Source organism: Polypterus senegalus, chromosome 2, assembly GCF_016835505.1.
Source record: "Polypterus senegalus isolate Bchr_013 chromosome 2, ASM1683550v1, whole genome shotgun sequence".
NCBI classification, from domain to species: domain Eukaryota; kingdom Metazoa; phylum Chordata; class Cladistia; order Polypteriformes; family Polypteridae; genus Polypterus; species Polypterus senegalus.
Genome location: NC_053155.1, coordinates 65,337,421 through 65,352,821, shown reverse-complemented (window position 1 = coordinate 65,352,821; position 15,401 = coordinate 65,337,421). Strand labels below are relative to the sequence as shown.

Sequence of the window (15,401 nt, the reverse complement as noted above, 5' to 3'; positions counted from 1 at the left end):
AAGCACATGGAGAGAGTGTACAGGTAGAATAGAAGAGGCAAGAGGCAGAACAGCATTGTCTTACACTATTACCAAGTACAAAAATGTTGTAATTTTGATATAACTTTAAACTTCAGCAGTAGAACTCTGTGTCTAAGCCATGTTTTTGATGACAAGACCGAAAAAAGCTGCCTAATTATGTTGTTAAAACAGACACCTTCATGTCATTTAAGCCTGAACAAGTGTCAGTTTAGTTAGATGCAACAAATAATTTAGATTTATATCAGTATTTATGAGTAAAACCCCCACAACAGAAAAATCGTGATGGATTTGATTGAAATTTGGCGATGTTAAAGAAAAAAAAATTAGTTGACATTAGTTTTTTTTTCTTCAATATTTGTCAGTAATAATGCTGTAGTGAATAAGGTATTTTTAGGCAGTGTGCCCTTTTTTGTTGTGATCACACAGAGAAATGGTGGGGGGGCGTGCAGTTCACACAAATTAACGGCACAAGCAAAACAGCACCATTATACAAGCTTAAGCTGTAATCGTGAAGAGAAATGGGGTTGGTTCAGAAGAGCAGAACTAAGGTGTCCCTTTGGAGGTCAGTCCACAATGTACCACAACTCTCTGTTTCACTGAGGACACTTTTCAGAATGCTAGGCGGGCGGGGCTTTGCAGTGGCACAGAGAGAGAAGAGACCGCGGTGAGAGAGTATTACAGCAAAATATCTTTATGTTTCTGACAGTTTCCCCATATGACACGAGTCCACAGAAATCTCGTTACTACGAAGTACATTCAGCAGCAGATAATTTCATTATCACGAAGTGACCGTGAAATGCTTGAATGAATCATCCACAGAGCAGTTAGTTCTGTGGTCACAGCTCAGTTGTGGACATTTGCACAACGATCCCCAAACAGAAACACTGTAAAAAAAATGTTCTTTCTTCGAACATTCCTCATACTGTTGTTTTGCTGTTTTTGTTCTGTGTGGTTTTAAGTGATACCTTTTCCTTATTGCTCGTCAACATTTGAAAAACATCCATTCGAATTTAACTCATTGTCACCCTTCTATAGAAACGACATACTTGTTATATGCAAAAAATAAGAAAAATCTCGGGTTGCAAATGTATGCGAACTGCTGCATTTGAAGACACTGAAAAAGCCGTTTTTATGTGGTTGCAGTGATGCTTGTTCAAGAAACATTCCTATTAATGCGGCACCTCATTCAAGAAAATATGAGGTTTTTAAACTCTCTTCGGACCCGGACAGATAATCTCACACATGGCAATAGCGTTTCGGGACGCACTTCAGCGTGTCATTCCCGGTGGGTGGGGATCCCAGATCCCAAAAGAGTTCAGAAACCTCACAATATGAAGAAGAAGAAAAGGATAACTGTTCTGACCACAACATGCTTCCGCATTTAGATAATGTTCACGTTGAATTCCTCCCACCCAATTGCACGGCAGTGCTTCAGCCATTGGATTTGGGCATCATTCGCACCCTGAAAGTGTATTATCGCAAGGAAATGCTGAGAAAAATTCTCGTCGGCATAACTTGTAGACAGGTGAAGATTAAACTAACGCGAAAGAAGCTATTGAAGCTGCTCCCATTTCCAACATCTTATCTTTGTGATGCACGTTTTCTGCAGTGACAGCAACCAAAACGAGATTACGGAGTAGACTGAACATAAGCAACACACCTTGCGTGTCACTGTCTTCCATCCTCCCCAGATGGGATCGTCAGGTTGCAGGAATACAAGCTCAGGGCTCTCACTGATTCTGCATTATGGTAAGCTGTATAATTTCTATTACTATATTATAACAATAATAATAGAAATGTAATGTAAATTGTGTATAAAACTACCCTACGAACCCTCCCATAATCACCCCACAAACTCCAACCTCCAACAACCCACCCGTCACTGAAAAAGTTTACTTCTAGTAAAGTGGTCCTTGGTGTCAAAAAGGTTGTGGACCACTGGGCTACACTACTGGCTGGGCTGCTGAGACTGGCCACTGGGCAGAACTGACCATCACGAGTAGTAATAGCTTGCATATTTGCACGTTTTTTTGCTCTAGTTTTATGTAATTTTGTGCTAGTATTGTAACGAACAGTTAGTGCAGAATACAGCTGAAGATCTGAAGACGCGAGAAGTTGGTGAGCTGTTTATTAACAGATTTTTGTGATTTTGAGTTTGTATAATTAGTGAAGGTCAGGGGGCTTTTTGTATATTGGCTTATTTTATAATATTAACTTTGAACTAAACTTAGTAAAGTAAAATTAGATTTTTGGAGGATTTGTTTTCCAACATGTATTACTGAGTAATGAATTCACTGAGCGTTTTCGCGATTTCAGTTTACACAAACAGGACTTTGTGCTGTTTACGTCACCATACTTTTAAAACGTTGAGAATAAGCCTGAGAATATCCAAATGGAATTGATTGAACTGCAGTCAGATTCTGTTCTGATGGCAAAATACAACGAAGTTGGTGTGCCAGGCTTGTATGCTTACCTGCCACCCTCGTATGTGCAGATCCGTAAGCTGGCATTGAGAGTACTGTCTGTGTTCAGTAGCACTTACCTTTGTGAGCAATTGTTTTCGTTAATGAAAGCTACCAAAACCCCACATCGCTCAAGACTTACTGCTGAGCACCTTTCATCCCTCATGAAAGTTGCAGCTGCACAAGATTTCAAGCCTGATATTAACAAACTGGCTACTAACAAGAGATGCCAAGTGTCGGGACAAAATAAATAAATCTCACACTGTAAGACTCCTATATAAGCAATGAATATAATAAAATTAATATAATATAATAATATAAGGACTTAGCTAAGAGGTTTTAAGTATTAAGTTTTAAGTATTGGAAAGAAAGCTACAGTAACTGTATAATAGTATTTGTTACAGTGCGGCCCGCTGACACACGTATGGCTGTCAAAGCGGCCCACCAATGGTAGTGAGTTTGACATTCCTGGCTTAGAGCATTCATTTCATTGCATTGGCCACGTAAATGTGTAGCCAGTAAATGTCAATGCTGTATGTAATAAGTTAAAGGAATCCATGATTCAATGTATACAGGTTTTGATCTAAACCCTCCAAAATTGTGTTAATGGTACAAGATTATACATCAAAGCATTATATTCTAATCTGACAGAAACCACAGTTTTTTACAGGATCAGCTACATGGTGAAATTATATTTATGCTCACAATTCCCATTATTCCTACTAATTTCCTGTTTGAATAAAAAAATATATATAGTTTCTTCTAAAATTGTGTTTTGCAGTGAACTATCAACAAATACAAAGTCACTAGGAAAAGCAAAAGTTTATCTATAGCAGGAATATTTCACTCATGTGCAATTGTATGTAGCATGCTGAAGAGAAAGAAGCTCGATTGAACTAATATTAATGACCCACAGTGGTGGGGACATTAAATATTGTATGCAGAAAATTATTCGGTTAACTACTTACTGTATATGTCTGATTAACCCTGGCACTATAACTGTGACCCATTGTCTTAGGAAACTGCTTGGACGAAGCCGAGTAATGCATATATAGACCAAAGCCACACAATCCTCCAGTATCCTGCGCTTGGTACCTGTGCCAGGCCTTACTGTACAAGTCTTCTGTTAGGTAGCTGTCAAGATCTGCCAATGTTAGTGGTTATTGATTTTTGTTTTGTTTCTTTAATTTTAAGATGTTGTCCTCATTAAGACAGTTATCCTATTTCTTTTTTTATTGTTTTTTCAGCCAGGCCTCTGAATGTCTCTTTTCTTTTACACACAGCATTGATGGATCAATAAAATATGCAACAAGCGGCTGACTGTGAGTTTTACAAAAATGAGAATGTATTTTTTATTCTATCTTCTTCTTGATTTGTATCTACATTGAATAAAGAAATAGTGGAATGGAAATGCTGCAGATTGCATTCATTGTGGTGTAATATACAGCAGTTGTTGGCCCAATTAATTTCTGATCATGGTGTATTTTACATCGAGTCTCAGAACTGCAGGGCCTGATAGCAGTATTGCAAAATTTGCATTTTCAGTCGGATTTGCTATTTTTCTTCCAAGAAATCAATTTTATTGTAGGATCAATGTTTCACTAACACTATATATTCATTTGTCAAGGACTAAAGTAACATTTGAGATGCTAGTGCTATTCTGTACTTCAATGGAATGTTAATTTTGCCTGATTTTTTTACTTTTTCATTTAAGGCAACAATTTATTCTCTTTATTAAGAAAATGTTGCAGTGTTGGTTTTTGAAACTTTGTGACCTTTGCCATGTACTTTCGTTGCAGTGAATTCCTAATTTATAAGAAATTTTTCAAGCTCTGGTAAAAAGACCAGAGAGGTTCAGCATTTAGTCCTTTCATTTCTGTAAGAGGTGTGGTGCATGGAGTTGTAGTTTGACTTCAGTCCCATTGAAACAGTCTTTTATTTTGTAGTATACAGTAATCCCTCGCTATATCGCGTTTTGACTTTCGCGGCTTCACTCTATCGTGGATTTTAAATGTAAGCATATCTAAATATATATCATGGATTTTTCGCTGGTTCGCGGATTTCTGCGGACAGTGGGTCTTTTAATTTATGGTACATGCTTCCTGAGTTTGTTTGCCCAGTTGATTTAATACAAGGGACGCTATTGGTGGATGGCTTAGAAGCTACCCAATCAGAGGATGTATTACATATTAACTAAAACTCCTCAATGATATAAGATATGCTTCCCGCGCGGTGCTTGATTGTTTGCTTTCCTCTGTCTCTCACTCTGTCTGCCTGACGGAGGGGGTGTGAGCAGAGGGGCTGTTTGCACAGAGGCTGTTTGCCTAGAGGATACGGACGCTCCTCTACAAAATGCCGCTTTATCGCGGTGCTTCGGCATACTTAAAAGCACGTATTGATTTTTTGATTGTTTGCTTTTATCTCACTCTCTCTCTCTGACATTCTCTGCTCCTGACGGCGCTCCTTTGAAGAGGAAGATATGTTTGCATTCTTTTAATTGTGAGAAAGAACTGTCATCTCTGTCTTGTCATGGAGCACAGTTTAAACTTTTGACTAAAGGGTGTTATTTCATGTCTAGAGGGCTCTAATAATGTTAAAAGTGTGGGAGCGTTTATAAGGGCTTAAAATATATAAAAGTAATCATACAAACATGGTTTCTACTTCGCGGATTTTCATCTATTGCGGGGGGTTCTGGAACGCAATCCCTGCGTTCGAGGAGGGATTATTGTAATTTCTAGTTTTCTGCTATTGGAGTTTATATCAAAGAGAATTTTAATTGGCATCAAATGCCTTTGTCTAATGGTACCATTCCCCACCAACACTCACTGCTGAGAAGAATTCATTTGTTTACTGCATCTGGGTGACACAGATTTAATTATTGCATTGGCTGTGCAAACAAACTGCTAATTCCAGGCCTGCCATGTCACAATACTTAATAAAAATGTCATTGTCACATTCACCTAAACCAAGTACTCAGCACACACCTTCGATGTTGGGAAAGATTTAGATGCACCATTAGTTGATGAGACCTACTGCATCAAATCTTTTTTGAGGGCACATTATAAGAATAATACATTTATCACATTTATGGATTGTAGCCTGTCCGGGAGAGGTTGGACCTTCATCTGTCCTTGCAACCCATTGAGGTTTCCTTTCTCCATGTGTATTTTTTGTTTTCTCTTCTCCTGGGCCATCTGACTATAGCATGGAACTTCAACTGTTACCATTATAACTATTAGTAACTTGTCCATAGCAGTAATTCAAGTTGTACATAATTCTATTAAGGACTCTTCCATTTTTATTTAGTTTGGTTTTTTTTTTCTTTGTAATTGTATCTTACTTTTCGTAAAGCACTTTGAGCTAAACATTTTGTACAAATGTGTGCTCTGTAAGCAAAAATGTGAAATGTTAAATGTAAAGTCACAGGCAAAGATTTCTATTATCTGTCATATTTTATTGTTTTTGCAAAGAAACTGGATTGTAAACAAAGTGTTTTTTTATTATTTTATATTTTCCCCTTTGTTGATGTGCTTAATACCATGATACATGATACATACACGTAATACATAATACATATACACAGTATAAGTCTAAAAGTATAAAACATCTTGTATCACCCCAGTCCCAAAGATATCACGTCCTAGTGAGCTGAATGACTTCCAGCCTGTTGCTCTGACGTCACATCTGATGAAGACCATGGAGCGGCTGCTACTTCACCACCTGAGGTCACAGGTCCGCCACGCCCTCGAAAGTTCGCTGATGACACTGCTATTGTGGGCTGCATCAGGAGTGGGCAGGAGGAGGAGTACAGAAAGTTAATCAAAGACTTTGTTAAATGGTGCGACTCAAACCACTTACACTTTAACACCAGCAAGACCAAGGAGCTGTTGGTGGATTTTAGGAGGCCCAGGCCCCTCATGGACCCTGTGATCATCAGAGGTGACTGTGTGCAGAGGGTGCAGACCTATAAATATCTGGGAGTGCAGCTAGATGACAAATTGGACTGGACTGCCAATACTGATGCTCTATGTAAGAAAGGTCAGAGCCGACTATATTTTCTTAGAAGATTGGCGTCCTTCAACATCTGCAATAAGATGCTGCAGATGTTCTACCAGACAGTTGTTGCAAGTACCCTCTTCTATGTGGTGGTGTGCTGGGGAGGCAGCATAAAGATGAAAGACGCCTCACGGCTGGACAAACTTGTTAAGAAGGAAGCCTCTATTGTAGGAGTAAAGTTGGACAGTTTAACATCTGTGGCATTAAGCAAACTCCTGTCAATCAAGAAGAATCCACTGTATCCACTGAACAGTGTCATTTCCAGGCAGAGGAGTAGCTTTAGTGACAGACTTTTGTCACTGTTTTGCTCCACTGATAGACTGAGGAGATCGTTCCTACCCCACACTATGCGACTCTTCAATTCCATCCGGGGGAGTAAATGCTAACATTACTCAAAGTTATTGTCTGCTTTTACATGTATTTTTATTACTATTTAATTTAATATTGTTTTTTGTATCAGTATACTGCTGGATTATGTGAATTTCCCCTTGGGATTAATAAAGTATCTATCTATCTATCTATCTATCTATCTATCTATCTATCTATCTATCTATCTATCTATCTATCTATCTGTCTGTCTGTCTGTCTGTCTGTCTGAAATTTTTTCCTGTGAATACCTTTTAGCCATTATTATAGTTCCATTGTGTTTGGAAACGTGTAACGTTGTTTAGTTTACTATCATTCCTTTTCACAAAAATGGCAATCCTTTCCTTTAATTGCTTTGTGTGCATACAGAGTACAAATCAGCAGTGACCTCATGTACAGTTGTGCTTGAAAGTTTGTGAACCCTTTAGAATTTTCTATATTTCTGCATAAATATAACCTAAAACATCATCAGATTTTCACTCAAGTCCTAAAAGTAGATAAAGAGAAACCAGTTAAACAAACGAGACAAAAATATTATACTTGGTCATTCATTTATTGAGGAAAATGATCGAATATTACGTATGTTAGATATTTGTCTGTAGGTTGGTCAGGGGGTGGAAGATTTTTGTGTTGTGTCATGTTATGTAGCAGAGCGCATGTAATCACGATGCTGCAGACATTTGTGGGCTGGTACAGTATATCAGCCCTCTTTCTGACACAACCAATCACTTCCATCTGCATTTGAGAAGTCCTGTGATGGGCTGTACAGCTTTAGCATGTAAAAGAATATGAATAGATATAGCACGAATTCGGGCAGCGTAATGCCTCTAGCAATTCAACACATAGTTCTGAGAGAATGGCATTTGGAAGCTTAAGTTCGCTCAAAAGCCAGATATCATCATGGGCAAAAAAAAAATCCTGCCAGTCCCTAAAAGCTCATTTCCCTTCATATATGACCATTCATCAGAATTGTCTTCAAGCAACGCCAAATAAACCAGGTTGTGTCAAGCCATTACAGTATAAATAGGCTGTAGGGCATGAGATTTAAAACTTTCTGTATGCATGGAGTGCATCACACCTGTATATTTACTTGATGCAGTTATTGACAACAAGGGATTGTATTGGTTTCTAAATTCTGAGAAGTAAACTAAGGTAAAGCAAAGAAGTGCTTAGGAATACCGTATATACTCGCGTATAAGATGGGTCTTGAAGCCTGAAAAATCGATCATAAAATCAAACCCCGACTTATATGGCCGTTCAAAAATGCAACACTTAACATTTTTTTTTCCTTTCATCTTCTTGCTTCCTCCAATCTTGCACCAGTTTCTCAGACACAACAAATTTTGTTACAGCAGCGCAGTTACCAATTTCTTTTGCCTCCTCAAAGACTTTTAAATTAAAACCAGCTTCATATTTTCTTCTGATCGAATGCTCCATCGTAGATAAGGGATGCTCTTACGATAAAGGTGTTTGAGGGTGTGAGATACAAAAAACACAAAACAGTGCAATCATCACTCCAGAATAGTGCGGGTATCACTGCGTGCTCATGTAGGCACAATACATAGAAAAAAAAGGCAGTGTGCTCTGTGGTTACTCTCTCAGGTGGGTGTTAGCATATCATAATCTCTTGGATGAACTGTGTGAGTTTTCCGCATTCGACTTATTCGATCAACATTATGAAATAATACGGTAAAATCAAGCCCTGACTTATCCACGGGAGAACTTAAACGCGAGTATATATGGTAATTGATCTTCTTAAAAGTTAAATAAAAGAGTGTATCATATTCATCATTTTTGAGATTTAATATGTTTGTCTCATCAATGCACATTAGAATTACAGCACAGTGATCTGAATTATGCATGCGAGTCATCATTTTGCTGGGTTGGTTGCATTTCCCTACTTTTTGCAAAATGTAGCAGATACATTAGTCAGAGTTGTCAAAAATATATGCAGATTTTCCTGTCTAGTCTTCTTTTATAAATCCCGACAATTGCTTGCAAAGTTTTGCATGCACATTTCATACCTTTTTATGTGTATGCAAGTTTTGTAAACCTGAGCCATAAAGCTAATTGAGCAGTTACTAAGAAATCTGCAATAGAGATTTGGAATAATACAATTGTTGTGTTCCTTACATTTGTTCAAATCAAGTCAATGCTTGCCTCATTTTGAACCTGTTGTGAGCCAACAGAAAGATAATAAATGTTTGAAAAAGAATGACCACATTCTTTCTGAGTGGTAGACTGCACCCAAGATGTGCCATTCGCAGCTCAGAGGTGCTGTTGTGCATGTCTGTAGGTCTGTTGGCAGAAGATCATGAGATAAGTTGATAAGAGACAAGACTCAATGAGAAAGTTAAGCTGGTAATCCATTCAAAAGGCACTTTAGAGAGTTCAGTTGTAAGAGATAAGCAGGCCTATATACACTTAGGTTACTGAGACAGACTATGAACCTGCCTGTGGTTGCTGTGCTTCGTGGATAAGGAAAGACACAGGAAGTTCAAAGGTTGTTGGGTTTCTAGTTGGGTCACCATGTCTATTTCACTGCCTTTAGCACAGCAAGAAAAGCAAGCGTGCAGTGTAGCAAAAGTAAAGTAAAACAGTAGGCAGTGGTGGAATGATAACAGATCACAGTTTTGCAGTAAAGCGGGTCTGGCTTGGTGGAGATCTGTCCTGCTATTCTCCAATATGAACTCTGATAGGAAGGGTCAGAGTCAGTCCCAGATAAAACTGTTAATAATATTTCCCCCTCTTGTCCGGATGTGGAAGTACATACCCTGATGAGCCTGGAAAGTCATTCTCTGACACACATGCGTGACAACTGCCAGAAGTGACAGTCCTTTAGAGATGGATATCATCAATGTACCAGCACAACATGAAGCAATACTAAAATCCAAGGACCAGTAGGATGACACTGAACAGAGACAGGATACCACAGAAGAAAGGCTGCAGAGAGCTGGTTTGGCTATCAAAGAAGAGTGACTGCACGTTCAGGAACATCTTGTTCCTGGAAGTCAAGCACAGTACTTTCAGGAGAATCCTGTTGTTGGGAATATCAAATGCTGCAATGAAGTGGCAAAGTCATCTCAAAAAGAAACCCAACATCATCAGAAAGAAGGAGGTCAGAATAAAGAACAATAAACCTCATTCAAAATGCAAACCAGTCGTTTTTCAGACTGTGATGAGGACAAGATTCAGAGAAGAAGAGTTCAAAGAAATGATTGATAGTTAGGTGTTAAATAAATTGGGTGGAAACAATGAACTCTGTTGTTTAAAATTTTGGATAAAAGTTAGTGATTGTTGACGGCTAGCTTGTACATTTACTAAAGTATCCAGTAAACTGGTATGGAATGAAAGAGACCTCAGTGGGGGCATAGATGATGAGAGAAGCAGGTTAAATGGCAAAATAGAACAGACTGATAAGGAACAAGGCAGTAGAGAGGAGTGAATGTAATTAGTTTTATACATTTTGAATGATGGAAGCAGAATGATGGTTAGTTTAAGGGATGGCTATAATGCCAGTGTTAATTAAAATGTATTTGCTCCAATCATATTCCAGCAATGCCTGTAGTCATGTGGAAGAATAAAGCAGAGCTGTGCTCACTACATCACTTGTTTTTATTTCTTGTTTATTTTAGCAGAACTGCAGTGTTTTGAAGTAGGTATTGCAAAAATCTCTCACACAAAGCCTCATGTGCATGTGTGCTACGCAGTACCATGCATCTGAAACTCCAATGTACAGTATATTTAATTCAGTTTGGCTTTTCAAATATTTGCCAGTTGTACACAATGGTAGAGTTTTATCCTTTACAGTCTTTTTTTCAAAAATCTTTTATCAATCTGTTTATCATTTCTATTTTTTTACCATTTTCAGTGTACCTCTTAGCAAGAAGTATGCACCGTAAACACACACAGAATGTGTTTGTCTTGAGACATGTGCTTAGTACTAAATTGTTCTCCATAAGACCTGGCATCTCTCTTCTGTGTAGCAGAGTTTATACAAGATTATTGTGGTTGAAGTTTGTAACTGCCATGGGCTCTAACTTTATACCAAAATATAGAACTGTAAAAGCTGTTTTAGTCTCTTCTAATGGTGGGACTTGTAGTCATTGAGCAGCAGTGGCATTTTGTTAAAGGTGAAAGTGAACATTTTTATTGGATTTGTATCACAGATGTTTTCTGCCATACTTACTCTTTCTCTGTCCCTGACATTTGGTTTGTCATCCGCATTATAATGGAAGATAGATTTACAAAAATACAGATCACTTGGGCAAAATGGAGGCACAAACTCCAAATGGCAATGTGCTAGTACATTCATTTAAAAAAACAAAAAAAAAACTACTCTGTATGGATTACACAAGGATGAATGATATTCATTTGTATAAGTGAACATCACTTAACACTTGCCTAGTAAGGGGGCTTATTGGTCTTTATACCAGAATTTAATTCACATTTATTCTTTAGACATTTCCCAGAAGAGATAATTATTTGTGATATGAGTATCAAGTAATAAATGTCTGTACATGAATTTTCACCTCATTGTGCTGTGCCTGCAAGCTCTCTGTAAATCCTGAACATTGGCCTTGCACATGCAGAGAAATCCTGGACATCTTGCTATGAGTTGCTGATGATGTTTGTGTTTTCTGTTCATTTTCTCTTTTGTTCATTTGTTGCCTCAGTGCCTTAAAGAAAAGCAAGAATGAAATGGCAACCAGAGTAATACTTTATTTAACTGTAGACAGCGCAATACGAGGAGTGCTCTTGTCAAGTGTATGTCCTCCATATTCATTGATCTTGAAAATGCAAGGCCAAGATTAGTCCAGCAAAAACGTAAGCACTACACAAGAAATGTATAAATCATCCAAAAATAAAACTGTAATTATTTGAAAAATCATTCTTTAATTCTCATGGGTGTATTTTAGTATAAGAATAACCTTGGATTGAAAACTTTACTCATCCAGCTTTTTGCTAATCCATCTAGAGTGATGACGTTATTTTAGCTTATCAACTTGTATGGCATGAGCGCTCATCATTCTAGGACTAGAACAAGTTATCATAGGTAAGTGAAATTGTAACTTACACTTGTATTTAGCAGACAAGAGTAAAGCAAAATCTTTTTTTTCTTTCTGTCAGAGTTGTGTATATAATAGTTGAACTTATTGCTAGAAACAACTTTGAATCTCATATCTTGGTTGTATGATTTACTTCAGGCCCATCACTACTTATCCTATGTATTTCACATTAGCTATTAGTAGTTGTATTTTTTAAAATAAAAACAAATAAATTATTCAGTTTCTAGCACATATTCTGTCTTCAGTTAGACAGATAATCAACAAACTTTGTGCATGTTTAGACTTTTTCTTCAATAAATAACAAGAATCTCTCTTTATTCTTTATAAACTTGTTTTTTTTATATGCACATCCAAGTTTTATTTTGCATCATTACACCTATGATGTGTTTTTTTCAAAGTAATTTCTGAATGAATTTGTGATGCATAATAAATTAAATGTCGTTACAAATAGCAGAAAATATTCAAGCATCTACTTGCTTGTGCTTTCCAGAAAGATAAATGCCACCTTTTAAATAGAGTGGGTGTTTAAAATTAGTTTTATAAAATGCTAAAACCATGAAGTAGCATAAATTCCTGTTTAAAGCCGTGCTTACTTGAAGATTAGTTTTAAGTTGCTGGCATAAAATGTATTTTCCTTCCCTCACACGACTCGTAGTCGGTACAGATTGTCTGTGGGCTGGCAGCTTTGTACCTGAGGTATCTGGGAAGGTAATTTGTTTGCTTTCAGTTTGAAGTAAAGGCCTGGCAGTTGGTGAGTGTTTGCTAAAGATGTATTGGAATTCACTGGGTTTTTTTTTAATAAAAGTTTATTGTTATATAACCTTTGCTGGCCTCATCTAAGTGAAATTAGACATTGTTACATTCAAATTTGAATTACCATAAGATTAAGAGATGGCTTAGCACTCTAATTATGTATGTTAAATATTTATCTACAGGTATGATCTTTTTGTGTTTTGTTAGGGGACTTTTGAGTACCTTTTATTTTACATCTGCCAACTTTTGTTTTTCTTTCTGTTTTTTCTCTTTGACTTGAAAAGAATGAGCATGTATCTAAAGCTCTGCACATCTGTGTGGATCAGTTGCATGGCGTTAGAGGAAATGAAGGAATTCTAAAATAATATTGTGCAACATCTACAAAACTAACTAAGCAGCTTAACTATTTCCATTGTTTACAAGAGTAAATATGTATGTTGTTTCTTTTACTTTTTGTTTACTATTTATTTTACTATTAAAACTTGTTTTACATTTGTACAGAAAAACATAATTTTTTTTTTTGCATTTTGGCATATGTTTGATAAATAATTTTGTTCCCCTCAGGGTCTTGCCAGTAAGCAGAATATTTTACCCAGAGTAATTTGTTTCACGTTAATTTATTGTCTAAGCAGTGAATAATTTAAGTTACAAGCAGTTTTCACAGCTGTTCAGCTTCTTGGTTACAGCATATTCAGTTAGGAAGGAATATTATTCAGCAGGTTCTGACAAACAGAAGCAACCACTAACTGCCTCAATCCCATTTTCCACTGTAGACAAATAGGATATCAAATTAACATCCTGCTTAGATGCAAAGTAAAATGAGGTCAATGTATTGTAGAAAGTATCTTACTTGTTACTAATGTTGTGTTGCATTTGGCCAAGTGTTTTCTTTTGTTGTCTTGTTGTAGTCCAGAACTCCATCCCATATGCTAAATTTCATGCACTCATATTGCAGCTACTATTATCACTTTGTTGCCCTCTTTATAACATTTATTTATTGATTTTTTTTCACATAATTCTTGTCTCATTAGAATCATTTCCTAAAATTTGTCTGCAGTCTCTTTTATTACTGTTAACACAAGTACTTGCTCTAAAGCGGAGAGGCAATACTCAAAGGCAGCTTGCTTTTGCTCTGGTTGTTGCATCTGAATAGATGTTTGTCTCTCTTCCAGTTAGACCTTACTGCACATGGCATCATATCTTGATTATCAGCCAAATGTTCGATCTATGAACTGGCTAACCTTCTATAGCTTTCCATTAATGGCTCCATTTTTAAAATGTGTATTTTCCTTCACAATGTTTTGGGGAGTCAGAGTCTGTTTGATGGAAATCATCCAGATTCAGCATAATTCAGGCAAAAGGCAGCATCATGGAGTGCTTCATATGGCATAGCTTCTATGTGAGAGAATTCGTAATATTAAAACAGACTGCAATTAAGTAAAAATATAAAGATTATAGTGATGCCTGCTCCTTTCAATGTGTGGAAATAACAAGTCCTAATTAAGGAAGCTGCTTAGATGTCAGCGAGATTGAGCCTGTCTGTACAGAATGTGATTAGAATGAAATTCAGACTGTGTAGGTTTTATGGAGCCATGTTTGTCAGCCCAATTGTATGGCCATTGACTCGATATGAAAAGCAAGAAGCCTTGCAACGTGCATAGCATAAAACTATCTCCATATTTACAAGATGAATATAGAATATGGGGTGAATTCGACAAAATATGTCAATGTCAAATATATTTATATAGCACATTTAAAATATAGTAATGCTGTGGCCAAAGTGCTTTACAATAATAGAATAAAAGAAAAACATACAATTAACATGAATAACATAAATAGAAATAAAATAAATGAAGTAATGTTACATAATCACAATGAGGAAACCATCAGTAATACTGAAGGTCACAGAATGCAAGTGAATAGAAATGAGTCTTTAATCTTGTTTTGAACAGTTCAATTGTAGACGACTCCTTTATGTGATGAGGTAAAGAGTTCCACAGGCGAGGGGCAGCAGCTGCAAAAGCCCTGTCCCCCTTAGTTTTACACTTGGTACGAGGGACAACAAGAGACAACTGACCAGAAAATCTAAGCACTCTGGATGGCTGGTGTAAAGCACACAATTCGGATAAATAGGCAGGAGCAAGCCCATGCAAAGATTTAAAAACTAGCAACAAGATTTTAAAATCAATTTGAAAACTGACAGGCAGCCAGTGTAAAGAAGCTAAAATTGGAGAAACAGAATCAGACTTTCTTGTCCCAACCAGAAAGCGAGCGTCAGCATTCTGGACCAACTGTAACCTGCGTATCAGGGATTTGCTAATCCTAGAATACAGCGAGCTGCAGTTATCAAGACGAGAAAAGATAAAACATGAGTAGCTTTCCTAAGATCCCTAGGAAATAAAAAAAGGATTGATCTTACCTAATAGACGAACCTAGAAAAAGCAACTCTTGACTACAGAATTAACCTGTTTCTCAAAAGAGAGGTTACTGTCAAAAATAACACCAAGATTGCGGACTCGAGGTTTGCAAAAGACAGAGAAAGAGCCGAGAAGTCCAAAACCAATTTGGCCTTTAGCTGATGGACCCACTATAGGCACCATATGTACCATATGCAATGCCATTGTAGTTTATTTCTCGCCAGATAGTGTTTGCTGTAAAGGCAAGTTCTGTTTTT

General features: G+C 37.1%; 1 protein-coding gene across 6 annotated transcripts in view; it reads left to right on the top strand.

Moving 5' to 3' along the window:
- Positions 1-15,401, top strand: part of LOC120522987 (cytoplasmic protein NCK2) — a 396,008-nt gene that overhangs the window by 233,620 nt on the left and 146,987 nt on the right. Inside the window, exon 4 of one of the 6 annotated variants that reach the window (XM_039743868.1) lies at positions 3,767-3,805. The exons of 3 other annotated variants lie outside the window; for them this stretch is intronic. The gene's annotated coding sequence lies outside the window, so the exon portion shown is untranslated. Of the gene's footprint in view, positions 1-3,730; positions 3,806-15,401 lie in introns of all 6 variants that reach the window. 2 more of the 6 variants (XM_039743866.1, XM_039743865.1) reach the window with 2 other exon arrangements.